The sequence below is a fragment of the Podarcis pityusensis genome, assembly GCF_964106645.2.
Source record: "Podarcis pityusensis genome assembly, chromosome: 3".
NCBI classification, from domain to species: Eukaryota; Metazoa; Chordata; class Lepidosauria; order Squamata; family Lacertidae; genus Podarcis; species Podarcis pityusensis.
In genome coordinates, this window is record NC_138026.1 from 107,310,511 (window position 1) to 107,323,394 (window position 12,884).

Here is a 12,884-nt window from a genome sequence, read left to right on the forward strand (position 1 = left end):
CCTACTGTACTCAAAGCTATGTATGAACATAGAGCAAATGTGTGAGCTTGTGGGGTAGCCTGTTTCAAAATCTGCAGTCACTCTCTGTGTGCAATGTGCAGAATAAATCTTCACAGGGCACTAAGACAATACAATGCTTCATTACTTCCTATAAGCTGTCATAGAATCATAGAATTGTAGAGCTGAAAGGGTGCCAAGGGTCATCTAGTCCAACCCTTCGCAATGCAGGAATCTCAGCTAAAGCATCCACGACAGATTGCCATCCAACCTCTACTTAAAAGCCTCCAAGGGAGTCTGTTCCACTGTCAAACAGCTCTTACTAACAAAGTTTTTCCTGATGTTTACTTGGAATCTATTTTTCTGTAACTTGGTTCAAGTCCGACCCTCCAGAGCAGGAGAAAACTTGTTCCCTCTTCCATGTGACAGCCCCTGAGATACCTGAAGATGGCTGTATCTCCTCTCAGTCTATTTTCCAGGCTAAACAAACCCAGCTCCTTCAACTGTTCGTCATAAGACTTGGTCTACAGACCCTTGATCATCTTGGTTGACCTTCTCTGCACATGTTCCAGCTTGTTAACATCCTTCTTAAACTGTGGTGTCCAGAATTCAAGGTGTGGTTTGACCAAGGCAGAACAGAGTGGTGCTATGACTTGCCTTGATATGGACACTACTGTTGATGCAGCCTAGAATAACATTAGCTGTTTTTGTTCCTGCATCACACAGTTGACTCAGGTTAAGCTTGTGGTCCACCAAGACCTCTAGATCCTTTTCACATGTACTGCTAGTAAGCCAGATGTCCTCCATCCTATATCGGTGCACCTGGTTCTTCCTGCCTAGGTGCAGAACCTTACATTTGTCCTTATTGAAATTCATTTTGTTAGCTTGCGCCCAGTTCTCCAATCTGTTAAGGTCATTTTGAATTCTAATTCTGTCTTCTGCTGCATTAGGTACCTCTTCCTGTTTGGTGTCATCTGCAAATTTGATGAGCATCCCCTTAATTCCTTCATCCGAGTCATTTATAAAGATGTTGGACAACAAAGGCCCAGTACAGAACCCTGCGGCACCCCGCTTGTCGTCACTTTTTCTCAGGATGATAAGGAACCATACATACTGGGTTCAATAGAACGTCCAAAGTATCTGAATATAGCTAGCTAGATACGGTAGATATAATCCCTCAATATAGGAGCATTTAGAATGATTCAGTTTCTGCCTACATTAAGATTATTAGAAAATTTCTCCTACTTTTTCCTCTAAAGAAACCGATATTGAGAAAGGGAGAAATAATTTTGTTTTCACAGCAATTTAAATAAATAAAATTCATGCACATGACGGATCTTTAGGTGACATGCCATAGCCCCAGACACTGTCTGAATGTCCTTTAGAAACAGCTTCTTAGACAACATGAAGAGCTGAACAGGCAGTGTGGGGGTCCCACTGTCACCTAGAGGTATCAAGCAAAATGTGATGACACACTGGGCACATTGGGCTTAGCATTGCCTTGCCCTCTGATGTTTACCTGATAGCAATATCCTGCTGGTAATAACAATTCCCCCACCCAGCAGCACTGGTTCTAGCTTCTCATATTAAGGCATTGATACATATCCCCATCTCAGTGTCAGATCAGGGTTTTGATTTCCTGCTTTTGAGCACCTGAGAGTCCTGGATTTCAGTGCTTGACAACAAGGGAGACAAAGATGCCACAGCAGGGCTGAAAGCAGTTTTTACTATGTCTCAGGACAGTAAAGAGAAGTAGTTACAGGAGCCTCAGTTACTAGGTAACCCGTGAGCTTAGGACTTCCCAGAGACAGTGGACCACTGGTACTACAGACTAGAAAGGTGCTTTTCACAAGCTTCAATCATTGACCAAGAAGTTATCCATGAGGGTGGTGGTGGTATAAAGAGACAGGGCTCAATTTCATACATTGATTTTCTTAACTAGATAATTTTTTTGATGTAGCTTTTTAGTCTTCCTAAAAAAAAATTGTTAGTAAATACATAATTTTTAAAGATATAAATTACAGGTGGCTTTGGGGACAGTGGCTGTGGGTTGTAATCCAGAAAGTAAAATAGTATTTTAAAAATGGCTACACTTCATACCATTTGATAAACTCGTAGTACATTTTCATCTTCTGTGTAAGACAGAATTGGCCCCAAATCACATTCTAACAGACATATTGAAATGTTTCCAATTTTTTCTGCCAGACAAATTTTATCTGAAAATGATGTAAAGGTTTTATTAAAATCTAGGTAATTCCAGTCTGGAAAGATTCCTAATAGAGATCAACATGTGAACAAACACGTAATGATATTCCCACCTGGAGCAGGACTGGTAGGTTGTCTACACAGCAAGAAAATGTAGAGAGAACTCTAACAAAAACATGAGCTATGAAAATTTTAGGAAAATATTGTTCAGAACATCATAGTAATGCAAACACTATGATCAACAGATGCTCCGGATTGTTATCCTAATGCATGTTTTGAAACACTCTCAAAATAACTAGGTTTGGCTGGAATAAACAGGAAAGGATGAAAAGAGATTGGCGAGTAAGTAATTATTTGTGAGTGACTCAAACGCTGAGTTCCTAAAAGTGAATTTGCAGTGACCATGATAAATAATGATGGGTAAAGGCTTATTTAATCAGAAATTAGGCTTTACAAGAGCCGAGGTTTGGCACATTTAAAGCCTAATCCTGATTCGGCAGCATTTGCAAACAAATTTATCTGTGCCGTGCAGTGCTGGCACTAGCATTTTGTTGCATTTATGACCACACCCCTTACATGACACAGATGGCACATCTCTTTGCTTGTCACATTGGAAAACAGAAGCCAGATATCATTGGAAACAATAAAAGCAGAGAAAACATACATATTAAAAGCAGGAATTTCTAAGCTTCAGTTTTTCAACCCTCTCCCTTTTAGGCACCTCTGCTATGACCCACCCCATTATTCAGGCTATGCTGTTATACCTAGAACCTGTATTTCTATTGCTTTGACATCTCTCTGAACAAGCCCTTCACACACAGCTTTCTACTCTACAGATGTCCCAACACAATCCTAACTATGTATGTCTGAATAGAGAGGAGGTATTTTGTGGATTCTTCTAATACAAAACACATTGATGAATAACACAAAAAGGGCTCGCGATATGTAGCCTTGGTTTTTGCTATCTAAACCAAAACGATTAACCAATTCTTGACAGGGAAAACCTCAAATAAGGTTATGTAAGTATTAGAGGGTGGCACTGCATCTCATTTCAAGGGGGACAAATTTTGATTGTGTTGCAATAGAAATATAATAAAATAAAATGGTATTTACAAGCCAACCTCTTTCATATAAACATTACCCTAATGATTATCACTACTACCAATTATTGTGATGATGCTGAACCATTAGTAGGTTGGTTGAAGTGATCTGAACGGGGCTAGTAAGCAGCAAGAATAAACAGTACAAATGCTTTTCTAGAAACAACCATCTCTCTCCATCTGGAATGTTTAAAATAGAAACATGCATAATGCTGTAAGTAATTCCACATTCTTTTTAATTTATCTGGGTTACAACAACATTTTCTTTCATATTTACATCTTTTCACTTTGCCATATGGACAGTTAGATCCTAGGATTTAAGAGTATTTGCTGAATTAATGATGAGAGGTGTGGGGGTAGGGAGGACATAAAAAATGAAATGTGAAAAAAATGAGATTATTTAGATTTTAATTTGTGGAGGGGGTTACGAGATTGACTGGATTATATGTTTCTTTGGCTTTCATAAGACTTTCCCCCATTCTTTTTAATAATGAATGACTCATGTTCACATAAAAGGGAAGGCTGTGTGCATTTGTTGCAGAAACATCTGTATTCTGCCATTACTGAATGACTTAGGAATATTAATTTTTAACTGGCATTTTATCTAGGTTTATCCCATCTTGCTGCTTGATAAGAGTTTCAGATTGAAAGATTAAGCAAATGTGATGTTTAAAGAGATTGCCCCCCAGAGGGTAATACAGGTTATTGCACATGAGAGAGAACATGAAGTGTTCATTACTATCCAGTGAGTCATATAGAAGAAACAAGCTGTGTTCCCCGCCTGCCCCCAAAATCACAGATTAACTGTGGGATTATGATCCACATCCCTTTTTCCGTAGTTCTGATTTGCATTGCTGATAGCAAGTTTGCCTTGAACCTCCTGCTCTGTCCATTTTCTCCCCCCCCCATGCATGTAGTTATACTGGAGGCCTTAGTGTGTATATATTCAATTACTAATGCCTATTTCACTTCTCCATGAGCACAGCAGTCCAAACTATGGTTAAGCACATTTTGTGTGGCTGCTGACAATCTGGCAGTGCAAACAATGCTGCATCCAAATCTTGCTCAGTGGCGACTGGGAGGGGCCACAACTGGCAGAAAGCACTAAAACCAAGCAGAGGTCAGAAATACTAGCAGAATGCAGCAGCTAGGTTACTTGTGGGGGCAAAGTACCATCTGCATATAAAACCTTTATTGCGGTATTTACACTGGCTGTCTATCTCCTATTGGGCCAAGTTCAAGTGACTTGACAGATCACTTTATCTATTGTATGTTTTGGAAAATACTTTGTCCGTTCATCCACCTGTTTTCTATAGGTTCTTGAGAACCTATGTCATTGCCAAACTGAGCACAATGATTCCCAAGGTGGGAGTAGCAATTTTCATTGACATTTGGATGCCAATGCCATCTTGAATCAAGATGGCAGATGGTAACGTGACTTTGTCCATTTTTTGGCATAGGTTTGGCCACCTCTTGAGATATCATCGCCAAACTCAGAATGAGGGTTTCTGAAGTGTGAGCAACCATCTTTGTTGATTTTTTAACACCATGTGCCATTTTGAATCAACATGGCAGACAAAAACATGACTTTGGTTTGACTTCACCTGATTTTAGGCATGACAGGTCCAAACTCACAAACTTCACAGTCACTCAGAGCAGGACCATTGTGCTATCTCTTTCATACATCTGTGAACACCTGCTGAGGCCCATCCTTCTCATGCTATACTCTATGGATGTGCCAGGCCACATGACATGCCAATCTTCACTTATGATCTAACAGGCATTTTGGACACTTAAGATATAGCTATGCTGGAATACATGTGCATGGCCTTCTCCCCTGCAACATTTATGATATAATTTGCAAAGAATACTTTGGTAAAGCTAACAAGAAAGAAAAGGGCTAAGATCCCACTGATTGGCTAGTAAAGGAGTAGGGTTTCTACTAAAACACTCCTGCTAAACATGTGATTGATGGTTTCTTAAAAGGGATCTACATGCACAGGCCTGGTTGCTCTGTGTGCTGTATTGGATTCATTGCACCACCACCATCATTAAATGAATCTCAAACAGCTGTTTATTTTGTATACACTTCTTTACTTCTCTCCTTGTTAATTTTACTTATCCTTCAATATACCTCAGAATTTGTATACACCTATCAACGTCTCTGCTTTGTGCATCAATAAGCCATATATTTCACAAGATATAAGAAAATTGTCCAGTAGCACCTTAGAGACCAACTAAGTTTGTTCTTGGTATAAGCTTTCGTGTGCATGCACACTTCTTCAGATACATATATTTCACATTCTTGTTACATTGCAGTAGCAAAGGTCAGGTACAGTCCAGCTTCAAAACTTGTGATTCATGCAATAAACAGAAGAGGGCACTCTTCAATTATTTTTCACTTGTAGATTATCAACAAAACTGCTGAAGAAGGAAAGTCCAGTACACCAATGAATTATTGGCCATTTTCATTAAACCCTCTGGATCACTAAGCAGCAATTATAGCTATTCCTTAATTATTAAGAGAGATTGAATATACACTCGTCTTCTGTTTATTTAGTACAAGCAAGTAGATTACAGTGGTTCTTCGGTTTAAGAACAGTCCGGTTTAAGAACAATTTGGTTTACAAACTCCTCAAAACCGGAAATAGTGTCTTGGTTTGAGAACTTTACCTTGGTCTAAGAATGGAATCCAAACGGTGGAAGGGCACCAGCGGCGGGAGGCCTCATTAGGGAAAGTGTGTTTCGGTTTAAGAACGGTTTCAGTTTAAGAATGGACTTCTGGAACGGATTAAGTTCGTAAAACAAGGTACCACTGTATAAGGATTCCGGTAAAAAAGAAAAGAAAAAGAAAAATGAGATATATTGAATGCTACAAAATTATATCAGTTTTACAGCAACATAACTGTTATAGTCAAAGGGACGCTGGTGGCGCTGTGGTCTAAACCCCTGAGCCTCTTAGGCTTGCTAGTTGTAAGGTTGGCAGTTTGAATCTGTGTGACAGGGTGAGCTCCCATTGATTTGTCTCCTGCCAACCTACCAGTTTGAAAGCATATCAGTGTGCATAGATAAATAGGTACAGCTGCGGCAGGAAGGTAAACAGCGTTTCCATGTGCTTTGGCACTCGTCACAGTATTCTGTGCGTCAGAAGCAGTTTAGTTATGCTGGCCACATGACCCAAAAAAGCTATCTGTGGCCAAATATTCAGCTCCCTCGGCCTGAAAACAGAGATGAGAAAACGGAGCTTTGACCCATAGTCAAATTCGACTGAAGTCCAGGGCTCCTTTACCTTTTTACCTTATAGCCAAAAAATCCTGGGAATTATACTTTGGTGAGGGTGTTGAGAACTGTGATAGAAATCTCTAGCCAGCTCATAAAATACCATTCCTAGTGGTCTCAGGATAGAGGAGATGACTGTTCAACCTAGCTTAAGCCTGTAGCTTTACATATGCCCTTTGGGAACGTATGCTACTAGAAACTGAAAGCCAAAATTTGCCTGGCTCATTTCTTTAAACATATAAAACTCAGCCACCCAATACTGCCAATAGCACCTAGATATATCTGTCCCTGTGTTTGTTTCCACCACCAACACCATCTCTCTTTCTACTTAGGCTTTTAACTTCATACCTCCTCCATCAATTTTGCCCTTAGATCACTCTTCCTCAACACCTCAAGATGGTTTTCCTTCCTGCTTTCTCAGGTTTCTTCCCACTCAGCTTCACACCTGCCCATTGCTATCATTTTTTTCTCCCCTTTCTATGGTACGAAGACATCCTGGACACCCTGTCCTCTAGGTTTCTAGTATAACACATTATCTTTCTTCACACACAGTGACAGGTATTTTCACCAAGAAAACCTGAGAAAACCACGGAGGCCATGTACATAGCCAATATACAGTATCAAGCCATAGTTATAAGAACAGAAAATAATATCACAATAGGAGCTGACTTTTATAGCAGAGATTGCCTTGGCCAAAGTGATCAACGAAATGGAGTAACTCCCCTATGAAGAAAAGTTGCAGCCCTTGGGAATTTTTAGTTTAGAGAAAAGTCAAACAAAAGATTACATGATAGAAGTGTATAAATTTTTACATGGCATGTGAGTGGATAGAGAAAAGGATTTCTCTCTCTCATAGCACTACAACTCATAGATATCCAATGAAGCTGAATACAGTGGTACCTCGGGTTAAGTACTTAATTCGTTCCGGAGGTCTGTTCTTAACCTGAAGCACCACTTTAGCTAATGGGGCCTCCTACTGCTGCTCTGCCGCTGCCGTGCGATTTCTGTTCTCATCCTGAAGCAAAGTTCTTAACCCGAGGTACTATTTCTGGGTTAACGGAGTCTGTAACCTGAAGTGTATGTAACCCAAGGTACCACTGTATTGGAAGATTCAGGATAGATAAAAGAAACTACTTATTTACACAGTGCATTTAAACTATAGAACTTGCTTCCACAGGAGGCAGAAATGGCCATCAACATGGAAGGCTTTAAACATGGACATAAAAATATGTCTTTGTGGATTCTCACTGGTGAGGGAAATGCATTATTTGTATGCCCCTATATATTAGCCTATATCTTCACTCCTCATGTTACAGTGCTCTGCTGAACAGAAATCTGAAGCTAGCTTTCCACTTTCAAACCAAAAATTCTAGACTCCACAACACTTGAGAGGGCCCTCAGGAGGGATTGTGTCAATGGCCATATGGTCTCACCATTCCATATCAAAACTAGAGATTCAACAAGATCCTCTGCTCTATCCACTGGACACCCTCCCCTGCAAACAGTTAGGAATCTATCAGATTCCATCACGGGCAGATCTTCCTAACTGGTCCTCGACTCCTACATTGGACCAATGACCATTTGAGCCAGGCCTGATACAGCCTCAGATTGGATGTTGAAGTCACCCCAAACCACAGTTCTGGGTTCCTCCAACACAACACCCAGGACAGCCTAGATCAGCTAAGTCAGGATAGCTGATGAACAGCAGGGTGGGTGGTACACCAACAGCATCTCTAACCTGTCTCTTTGGCCCAACACCAGATGCAGGTCATTCAGTACCACTCTGAGAGAGAGGTTTTCTGGTGGTGGGAAGTAAGCCCCTATGCACTACAGCAACACCTCCTCACCCCCTCCAGTCTGGGCTGATGTCATACTGAATACCCAGGTAGGCAGAGCAGAGTCAGATCTGGCCTCCCCAGCAATACACACCTGGTTGGCCCGCTCATCCACAAATCATGGAGCTTTTCAGCTACCTGCTTACCCAGACATGTTTTAGAACCATCATTCAATATCACCAGGTACAACTGGGAGATTAGGGTCACAAGATAACAAACTAAGGCCCAGTAGTAGGCACATAACATTCCACATGTCAAGAGGAAGATGTTGAGTCCATTTCAACACTCCTTCCCTTGTATCTTACTTGTGAGGTTTGCAGTCAATATCACAAATGCATGTTTTGCTAGACAAGCACAGGGCTTGTGGACAGAGAGTTCTTTAACTTCTTAGAGAGGAACTCTTCTTAGAGAGGAACTTCCTTTACCTCCTCCAGGTGGGAACTCTGTAACAAAGGAGACAATCCTTTCTACTTCCTTCTGCCTGTGAGACTTTCACTTTCCACCATGACTCAAAGATGACCAGATGTGCATGACTAAAGTTCCTGCATTAAGCCATTTACAGATAGGTAGCCGTGTTGGTCTGCCATAGTCAAAATAAAAAAAATCCTTCCCGTAGCACCTTTAAGACCAACTAAGTTAGTTCTTGGTATGAGCTTTCGTGTGCAAGCACACTTCTTCAGATACACTGAAACAGAAGTTGCCAGATCCTTCTATATAGTGAGAAGGTGGGGAGGGGTATTACTCAGAAGGGTGGTGGGAATGGGAGATTGGCAGATAGCTGGGATGAGCCTGCTGACGACTCTTAACGACTGTAATGGGTCTTACAGGAAAAGGCACCTTCTCACCCCTTGCCTTTTCCTGTAAGACCCATTACAGTCGTTAAGAGTCGTCAGCAGGCTCATCCCAGCTATCTGCCAATCTCCCATTCCCACCACCCTTCTGAGTAATACCCCTCCCCACCTTCTCACTATATAGAAGGATCTGGCAACTTCTGTTTCAGTGTATCTGAAGAAGTGTGCTTGCACACGAAAGCTCATACCAAGAACTAACTTAGTTGGTCTTAAAGGTGCTACTGGAAGGATTTTTTTTATTTTGCATTAAGCCATGTTAGCTAAGACTACCAACTTTTATTTTACTGTAACTTATAAGTACTTTTTGCTCACTACTTTGCTGTATTTGCTGCCTGCATTGAAATGTAAGTAAACCCTTTTTCATTTATCTTCCTTAAAAAATGTAGTTCATTATTTGGAATGGAGGTGAAGAGGGGGAGGTCAACAGACCACAAATAATTGGGATTAAAATGTGTAATTGGCTAATTCCCAAGCTTTAATGAGCTGCAAAACTTACAAATGTTTTACTCTGTTAAAAAGACTTCACAACCAGTTTTTATTTTTGTATTTCTCCCACGCACATTGGGAGAGGAGGTTTAGATCTAAATCTACATATTTAATCCTCAGTCCATTTCCCACATTACTGAGTGGGAACACTACCCAACCAAACTTCCCCTCTACCAGACTCTCACCCCAGGTTACCTCCTACAGTGCCTGCCTACAATTTCATAGCCCGACTGACGATAGGAGATGCCCCATGACTCCCGAAATCAGCAGGTAAAAAAGGTAAAGGTAAAGGACCCCTGGATGGTTAAGTCCAGTCAAATGTGACTATGGGGTGCGGCACTCATCTCACTTCAGGCAGAGGGAGTCAGCGTTTGTCCACAGACAGCTTTCTGGGTCATGTGGCCAGCATGACTAAACTGCTTCTGCTGCAACAGAACACTGTGACGGAAGCCAGAGCACATGGAAACGCTGTTTACTTTCCTGCTGCAGCAATATCTATTTATCTACTATTTATCTACTAGTGTGCTTTTGAACTGCTAGGCTGGCAGAAGCTGGGATAGAGCAATAGGAGTTGACCACCGTGGAGTGGATTCGAACTAAATCAGCAATCCCTTTGGTGTCAACTCTGCCACTCACAGCAGAGCCTGTTTTTATAGCAAGGCAGGCTCCAGACCACAGCCACATCTCAACTGTATTCACTCAGCCTACAATCAGCCAATACCTTGTACTGCAATCAGCATAAACACTCGCTTACCTGCAGGCAAATATATCTGTGGACAAACTGATGCAAGCAACAAAACACGCACACTATCTTGCTGCCTGGGAGAGTAGACCAGGCAGGGGTGGTGCCAAACAGCCTTCCCTGATTAGTCTTCTGTTGGTCTGCTCCATTCAAGCAAACACATGAATTAGCTATATCTGTTTCTGTGGAAAACACAATCCTCTTAAACACAGAACTGTAAAGGTAGCATTCCCCAGTTCACAAAAGGAAACCAATTATCACCGTTAGTAGAAATAATTACAGTATTCTTTCAGCAGCCAGCGTACATTTTCCTGCAAACAGATTTTTTTGAATGAATAACGAAGGCTCAACAGATGGGAAATTGTTTCCAAATGAAGCCTAAGTATCTCAGTGATTAGCATGGGAATAGCAATTCAGTGAGAGCTGAGTTCCTACCAGAACTGTAGAGGGAAAGTAGCATTTAATCCTCCTCCTCCTTCATACCACCCCAAATATATTGGCAATATTACATTTTCAAACTCAGTCTTAAACACTGTTGATACAGAACTGAAATCGTGATCTGGAAAAAATGAAGAAACAGAAAAAGCATTGAATATACAGTCATACCTCATGTTATGTTTGTTTCATGTTACGTTCTTTCATGTTACGTCCCGCAGCAACCTGGAAGTACCGGAAAGGGTTACTTCTGGGTTTCGCCGCTCGCGCATGTGCAGAAGCGCCAAATTGCGCATGCGCACCTGCGCAGATACGGCGCTTCAGGTTGCACTCTTTTCATGTTGCGAATGGGCCTCCGGAACAGATCGAGTTAAGTACTTAATTCGTTCCAGAGGTCCGTTCTTAACCTGAAACTGTACTTAACCTGAAGCACAACTTTAGCTAATGGGGCCTCCTGCTGCTGCCACACCGCCGGAGCACGATTTCTGTTCTCATCCTGAACAAAGTTCTTAACCTGAGGTACTATTTCTGGGTTAGCGGAGTCTGTAACCTGAAGCATATGTAACCCAAGGTACCACTGTATATTCCCCTAGAGCAGAAGCAGGGAACCTATGGCTTTCCAGATGTTGTTGAACTCCAGCTCCCATCATTTCTAGTCAGCATAGGCAATGGTCAGGGATCATGGGAGCTGTAGTAAAATAATGTTGGGTGGGCTACATGTTCCCTTTCCCATCCCTGCTCTTGGCTTTTTGTGTGGTTTGCCAGAAGCGGCTTTGTCATGCTGGCCACATGACCCGGAAGCTGGCTCCCGCGGCCAATAAAGCGAGTCGTCCGCGACTGGACCTAATGGTCAGGGGTCCCTTTACCTTTTTAACCAGGAATTCCTTAATGAACAGCGGATTGGACTAAGTCCGATTTTAAATAAAAACTAATTTAATATGCAGAAAATGCAAGTGGATGTAATTTAAGTCTGAATAGACATGGAATCCTATCTGCTTAATAAAAATAAGCATAACTCACTAACATGATAATTATTTCTAATATAATCTGGATGAGAAATGGGTACAAAGCTTGGTGGCAGTATATGCATTACTAGAGAAGCATGACAATATATTTTGTCCACCTATCACTTGGTTTTTCTGTGACACATCTCTTGGGTGCTTTGGCTGAGATGAAGACACGCTGGCACACTTTCTCCACAAGATTTCCAGATGAGGCAAATAGTTCAAAAGGTCCATAGTTGGCGTATGTTGGGGGTCGGAGGGCAAACATTATACTTCACACATGAGGAAAAAATACTTTCCATATTTTATCTTTTGCCCCCGGGTTACTTACGCCTAGCTTTGTGGCAATTTCTCTTTGAAAAAAAAAGCACCTTGCCAAACCTTAAGGTACCGCACCAGTCGAAATTTATTTACACACCCACCTTTCCAACGTTTGCAATTAGCGTTTCCGAATAGAAATTCAGATCTCAATCCTAAGAGAGATCATCCGCAAGAGTCGTTTTGCTTTTCGGCTGTGGGAGAAGCTGCAAATCAAAACGTGCGGTTTACAGAGAATATGCTTTTCCTCCTCAACAAACCATTGGTGCAGGTGAGGCTGAGCGAGAGAGAGAGAACCAGCCCAAATGGGGTCGCCCTTCGCTTCGGCCGCGGCTGAGTGCCGATTTTTGAACTTTTTTCGAATCCCGCCTCACGGTTTAACGGCTTAACCGCTACCCGCTCCGGCAGTTTCCGAAACTCAGGAACTTTTCAGTTGTTCCACAGACTTCTTTTTTTAAGTTTCCCCTCTGCTAAAGAGGCCGAGCGCTCAGTTCCTCTTTCGCCTCATGAGACGCAGGGGAAAAGGGCGGGAAAGGCGTGGTGAGGCGAAGGAGGAGGAGAAGGAGGAAGCGCGCAGGGCCAACTTGGCTGGGCCAACTCAGAGCCTCAGGCGACCGATTTCGAAAGCCGCT

The 12,884-nt window shown here is 41.9% G+C and overlaps 1 long non-coding RNA gene across 2 annotated transcripts; it reads right to left on the bottom strand.

Annotated features, from left to right (window-relative positions):
- Window positions 1-3,521: 3,521 nt before the first annotated feature.
- LOC308474717 lies at window positions 3,522-12,881 on the bottom strand. 2 transcript variants are annotated; one of them, XR_013984886.1, is made up of 4 exons: window positions 12,513-12,881; window positions 12,357-12,446; window positions 10,931-11,054; window positions 3,522-6,117 (listed from the first exon to the last, which is right to left on the bottom strand). It is a non-coding gene; the product is annotated as an uncharacterized lncRNA (long non-coding RNA). The 2 variants fall into 2 exon arrangements; XR_013984887.1 differs by having other exon boundaries at window positions 12,357-12,880.
- Window positions 12,882-12,884: the final 3 nt, after the last annotated feature.